The following is a 7417-nucleotide window of genomic DNA, read 5'->3' as shown; positions in this document are numbered from 1 at the left end:
CACATCCTCTCCAGCACCTGTTGTTTCCTGACTTTTTAATGATGGCCATTCTAAGTGGTGTGAGATGGTATCTCATTGTGGTTTTGATTTGCATTTCCCTGTTGGCCAGTGATGATGAGCATTTTTGCATGTGTTTTTTGGCTGCATAAATGTCTTCTTTTGAGAAGCGTCTGTTTATGTCCTTTGCCCACTTTTTGATGGGGTTGTTTTTTTCTTGTAAATTTGTTTGAGTTCATTGTAGATTCTGGATATTAGCCCTTTGTCAGATGAGTAGGTTGTGAAAATTTTCTCCCATTTTGTGGGTTGCCTGTTCACTCTGATGGTAGTTTCTTTTGCTGTGCAGAAGCTCTTTAGTTTAATTAGATCCCATTTGTCAATTTTGGCTTTTGTTGCCATTGCTTTTGGTGTTTTAGACATGAAGTCCTTGCCCACGACTATGTCCTGAATGGTAATAAGTCTTTAATCCATCTTGAATTAATTTTTGTATAAGGTGTAAGGAAGTGATCCAGTTTCAGCTTTCTACATATGGCTAGCCAGTTTTCCAAGCACCATTTATTAACTAGGGAATCCTTTCCCCATGGCTTGTTTTTGTCAGGTTTGTCAAAGATCAGATAGCTGTAGATATGCGGCACTATTTCTGAGGGCTCTGTTCTGTTCCATTGATCTATATCTCTGTTTTGGTACCAGTACCATGCTGTTTTGGTTACTGTAGCCTTGTAGTATAGTTTGAAGTCAGGTAGCGTGATGCCTCCAGCTTTGTTCTTTTGGCTTAGGATTGACTTGGTGATGCGGGCTCTTTTTTGATTCCATATGAACTTCAAAGTAGTTTTTTCCAATTCTGTGAAGAAAGTCATTGGTAGCTTGATGGGGATGGCATTGAATCTATAAATTACCTTGGGCAGTATGGCCATTTTCACGATACTGATTCTTCCAACCCATGAGCATGGAATGTTCTTCCATTTGTTTGTAGCCTCTTTTATTTCATTGAGCAGTGCTTTGTGGTTCTCCTTGAAGAGGTCCTTCATGTCCCTTGTAAGTTGTATTCCTAGGTATTTTATTCTCTTTGAAGCAATTGTGAGTGGGAGTTCACTCATGATTTGGTTCTCTGTTTTTCTGTTATTGGTGTATAAGAATGCTTGTGATTTTTGTACATTGATTTTGTATCCTGAGACTTTGCTGATGTTGCTTATCAGCTTAAGGAGATTTTGGGCTGAGACAATGGGGTTTTCTAGATATACAATCATGTCATCTGCAAACAGGGACAATTTGAGTTCCTCTTTTCCTAATTGAATACCCTTTATTTCCTTCTGCCTAATTTCCCTGGCCAGAACTTCCAACACTATGTTGAATAGGAGTGGTGAGAGAGGGCATCCCTGTCTTGTGCCAGTTTTCAAAGGGAATGCTTCCAGTTTTTGCCCATTCAGTATGATTATTGGCTGTGGGTTTGTCATAGATAGCTCTTATTATTTTGAGATACGTCCCATCAATACCTAATTTATTGAGAGTTTTTAGCATGAAGCGTTGTTGAATTCTGTCAAAGGCCTTTTCTGCATCTATTGAGATAATCATGTGGTTTTTGTCTTTGGTTCTGTTTGTATGCTGGATTACGTTTATTGATTTGCATATGTTGAACCAGCCTTGCATCCCAGGGATGAAGCCCACTTGATCATGGTGGATAAGCTTTTTGATGTGCTGCTGGATTCGGTTTGCCAGTATTTTATTGAGGATTTTTGCATCAATGTTCATCAAGGATATTGGTCTAAAATTCTCTTTTTTGGTTGTGTCTGCCCGGCTTTGGTATCAGGATGATGCTGGCCTCATAAAATGAGTTAGGGAGGATTCTCTCTTTTTTCTGTTCATTGGAATAGTTTCAGAAGGAATGGTACCAGTTCCTCCTTGTACCTCTGGTAGAATTCGGCTGTGAATTCATCTGGTCCTGGATTCTTTTTGGTTGGTAAGCTATTGATTATTGCCACAGTTTCAGAGCCTGTTATTGGTCCATTCAGAGATTCAGCTTCTTCCTGGTTTAGTCTTGGGAGGGTGTATGTGTTGCCTCTGTAGGCTCCACCTCTGGGGGCAGGGCAGAGAAATAACAAAAATATTTTAATGAGTTCTGGAAAACAATATAACAAAATATAGTGGCAGTATTTTTACGTATTCAAATTCTAAAAATGTATTTATTTATTAATTCATTCACCTAAAAAAATATTTGAGGAGCCTGACCTATCTCCCTGACTCTTTTAAGAGCTAAGAATAATGTCCTAGTCCATTTGTGCTGCTACAACAAAATATCTGAGACTAGGAAACTTATAAAGAACATACATTTATTTTTTCACAGTTCTAGAGGCTGGGAAGTCCAGGATCAAGCCATGGGCAGGTTTGACGTCCTGTCCTCCAAATGAGAGAAATGCTGTGTCCTCACTTGGCCGAAGGCAGATGGGGAGAGAGCAAGCTTGCTGAATGCTGCAGGAAGCTTCTTTTTTTAAGACCTTTATCCATTTTAGGAAAGGAGGAGTCCACATTGCCTAATAACCTCTCAAAAACACCACCTCCTAATACTATCACATTGGTAACACTTGAATTCAGGAGGGGACACATTCAAGTCATGGCAGAGAGATAAGTACAATCAGTCTCTACTGGGAAATTCAGAGAAGAAAATCAGAAACTAAAGCACAGTGTATTAGTACTCTGATTATATTTATCTATAGGGTTCTACAATAGCCTAGTGTTGGGTACAGCATTCAGTCTGAATAAGTCAGAGAAGACCAGGACTCAAAAACAATAGGAAATGTTTGTATTATCCCAGGTAGAAAGAAAGTGCTTTTCATATATGTTAAAAGCAAGAAAACATTTGAAATAATGATAAGTAACTAGTGTAAGTTACTAATGTTAAGTAGTTAGACAAGGCTAATGGTGTAAAAAATATGTTAGATGGTTAAGGCATAGTTCAAGGTCTAGTATGCCATGCTAAAAAAAATTCAATAGACAATAAATAGCTATCAAATGATTTGAATGGAGTAATACATGCATAATTGAATTTTTATTACAAGTACGTTTTGAAAACAGTGTGGATAATAAAATTAAGAAGACAAATGACAAATTCTGGACAGAGATGAGAAAGAAAAAAATATTTAAGAGGTGATTTCTACTAGGATGCTTAATTTACTGTGTGAGAAAATGCACTAAGACAAAGCTAAGAGCAGAAATTGGTAAAACAGAAAACATATGCAATATAATGTGTAAATTTATAAAATTTAACTTTTTGAAAACTAATAAAAGTGATTAAAGACACAACAAATGTACTAGAGACAAAAAGAAAGATAGAACATATAATTAGCATCGTGAGTAGAAAGGGAAATTTTTCATATATTAAAAAGAATACAGGACAGTATATCTGCTGACAAACTTCACACTTGATAAACAACATATTTATCAAATCTTGGATAAACATGATCTGCCACAAGTGTCACAAGAACATACAGAAAATGTGATATGTAGGTAGTATCCTATAGCTTAAAAAGAAGTTGAAATTGAAGTCTATAGAGTACCAATGGAGTTACTGTCTTTCCTTAAAAATTTAAGCAAGGAAAAAGACAGTATTCTTATCTACTTATCCAGAGAAATAAAGAAAATATTTCTGAAAATGTTTTATAAGGCCAGTATAACATAGATTCTAAAATATGGCAGACAGCACAAAATATAATGTAACATCACAAATCTCAATGGAAATTCTCATAAAAGAGTATCAAAACAATCTAGCAATAATCTAATAATGTAGAAAGAATAATGCATTGTAACCAACTTGAGTTTATTCCAGAAATGCATGTTGTATTTTATTTAAAATAATTTAATTCAACAAATTAGAAGAACAAGGTAAACAGTAATGTTCAATTCGGTTTATAAAGAAAATTAATTTATAACATTCAACATCCATTTGATAAAGGATACCTACCAAAAATCTTACACTAAAAAACATACTCATGTCAAAAATTGTAAAACCTTTTCCAGTGGACTAGGATGGCCAGTGTCAACATTTCTATTCAATTTTGACCTGGAGGTCATAGATAGTGTAAAAAGGCAAGGAAAAAGTATATGCTGATTGGTAGGAAGAATTCAAATTGTCATTATTTCCAGACTACATTTTCTTACATGTAGAAAATCTCAGTGCCTCTATGGGTAATTAAAATGTTTCAAAAGGAAAATGAGCACATCGCAGGATACAAGACCAACACAGACGATTCAATTACAGATGCTCCTGAAATTATGATGGCATTACGTCCTGAAAAAGCCATTGTTAAGTAAAAAAGTCTTAAGTTAAAAATGCATTACATACACCTAACCTGCAGAAGATTAAACTGTCCTTCCTTAATCAGGCTCAGAACACTTACGTTAGCCTATGTTGGAACAAAGCCTATTTTATAATATAATGTTGCATATCTCATGTAATTGATTGAATACTGAAAGTGAAAAACAGAATGGTTATATGGGTACTCAAAGTACAGTATTGACTGTGTATTGCTTCTGCACCATTATAAAGTTGAAAAATTGTAAGTCAAACTTTCATAAGTTGGGGACCATCTGTGCATGTATACATGTCAGTAATAAATTCAAACTTAAAAATAGATATGACTTTAAAATCATAAAACATCAACTATCCCAGAAAAACTTAGCAAAATATGTGAGTTGTCTATGCAGAAGTCCACAGACCATCAGTGTGATAAATTAAATTATTTTATTCCAAATAAATTAAAGTATTAGGTGAATTATATAAAATATTTTAATGCATCATAAAATGTTGAATATCAGTAATTTATTTTAATATTCAATGTTGTAAAGACATCAAATCTTTCCAAATTGATCTATTAATTGAAAAGAATTCAATAAAAATATCAATAATATGGTTGCATAAATTGATAACTATTATTTTTAAATAGAAACAACCAAAGACAAAAAGAAATGTAAAGCAGAACATTGATGTGCTTACATTACTAGAGCTCAAGACATATTATAAATTATTGTTATTAAAATATTATAATATTGACATGAACAACTAGATCATAGGAAGTTCCAAAATAAAAATAATTTACACAAGCATATTTGTTTTATGACAAACATATCATTACATCGAAGAGAAAAGAAGATATTTTCAATAATGTTGCTGAGTCTTTTGAGTTTCCACGAGTGTGAAAACAGAAAACAAATTACACTCTCTTTTTTATGGTATAATAAACACAAACCAATTTCGTATAGTCCGAAGACCTGAATGTGAAAATTAAAATTATAAAGGTTCTGGAAGATAATATGTGAGAATATTTTTATTACTTTAATGAAGTAAAATATTTCTTTAAAACAAAACTCTAAAGGCAAGCTGTAAACAAAAAATGATAAATTGACCTACATTAAAATGAAGAATTTTTGTTCAACTATAAATATTAATGCAAGAATGAAAAGGGAGGGATAAGCCATGGAGAGTGAGTCCATAATTGTAATACTTACACTCAAGAAAGGGCTACATGTTTACACAAAAATAACTATAAGAAAATAAGAAGAAGACAAAAATTTCAATAAAAAAGTGGTTGACAGACTTGAAATAGCACTTCATAAATGATATCTAATATATGAAGACATGAAAAGGGGCACAATTGCATTAGTTATCAGAGAATTGTAAGTTAAAACCAGTGTGAGACACTAATACCTATTCCCCTGAGAATTGAGGAAATTATGAACACAAAGTGACATGAAGCAATAACAGCTATCATCAGCTTATGTGAGTGAAAATTGTTTAAAAACTCGCTTGGGAAAATGTGTAGCAAGTTTACTACTCAAGGTGATATAGTATAGCAACCTTATTGCCTGGTCTATATCACAAATACGCACATATGTACCAAAATTTTAAGTACAATAATGTGTTTAGTAGAATTATTTTTAGTTGCCACAAATAAAAACAAGCAAATCATGCATCACTATTAAAACTAAATTTTAGCAAATTCTTAAAATACAATACTGCATGAGAAAGATTAAACTTTATCTACATGTAACCAGAGTGTTTTATAAGACCTAGGATTATTTTCATGGTGAGATGTAACACAGTAACACTGGGATAGATGAAAGGCAGATCTCTTGTTAATTACAACTCTGAATTTGAGAAGGCTACAGGGCAGAGCCTCTCAGAGGTTGCACTGGGGGTCAGAGTGACAGTAAACTGGAGCTGAGCTGTAGGAACAGCTCGTGTACCTCAAATGGCTAGGGCTAGCTGGGTTTGGTGGGGTCCCTGTGGATTATCTTAATAGAAATAATTTCAGTGGGCTCTGGGGCTTTGGTTTGTCCTTAGTTGTCTGCAACCTGGCCCTGGGATGATTAGACTGCATGCATTCCCAGAGTTAGAGAATCTAATACAGGAAGCAGTTAGAGTGTGGACTTCATCAGCTGCTCAAGAAGGGGAAAGGGCTGCTCTCTAGCCAGGGGTTCAAATCAGGGTCAAGACAGCTTAATTACAAAACAAACTATATTACACATATGAATTACCAAGATATAATGTTTAGTTTAGTTTTCTAAAAAGCTGAAGGAAATATACTGTACAATTTAATTTACATAAAAATAAATTTTAAGGCAATGGTTTATGTATCTGTTTAGAAGTCAAAATAGTAATTTCCATTGGAGAGTAGCGATACTGATAGGGAATGAGTATGAGCTGGATTTGGGGGATCTGGTACAACATACAACTCTTTGTTCATCTGTGTAATGGTTTACTTTTCACAATTTATTAAGCTGTACAGTTACACACTTCTGTGTGTTAGGCTTTTCCCTACAGAAAACTTATATGTATATGCATTTGTATAGTCAGTCAAACAAGTTAAATAAACTGTTTAAAAGGCTGACTTTAACTCAAATAAATATATTATGCCATCAAATAAAGAATATACAGGGAAATCCAATTCATTCATTTTGTGAGAAGTGAGTTCTTCAAGAGAGCTGCTAATTTGTTATCTCTCCAAAATAGAATATATTATAATTAATTAGACAAAGAGGATAACAAAAAGGGCAATCCACAGAAGAATTTGTTTTTCCCATCAGTTTTGTATTAGATAAAATGCATTTATGTTTCTTGTAAAATGGCCGCAATAATTATTGCAGAAAACAGTACTAGAAGAGAGAATTAGCTAGAAACCAGAAACAGAGAGCAAATTAACTGAAGAACTCATAATAACACTAGGAAAAAAATACTTTAATGACTCACAACTAAATGGCAATACTCAATAATAAGCATCCTTTTGTCTAAATACTATATTAACAGTAACATTAATCTCATTTCATCCTGAAAGTGGCTCAGGAAAAAATTTTTAAAGATGGGATCAAACTGTAATTGCTATGGATGACTACATAAGGTAATTCTTGAAGATATGGAGAACAGTGATTT

This window comes from Symphalangus syndactylus, chromosome 4 (genome assembly GCF_028878055.3).
Source record: "Symphalangus syndactylus isolate Jambi chromosome 4, NHGRI_mSymSyn1-v2.1_pri, whole genome shotgun sequence".
NCBI classification, from domain to species: Eukaryota; Metazoa; Chordata; class Mammalia; order Primates; family Hylobatidae; genus Symphalangus; species Symphalangus syndactylus.
The sequence above is the reverse complement of the archived record's forward strand: the minus strand, read 5'-3'. Positions refer to the sequence as shown.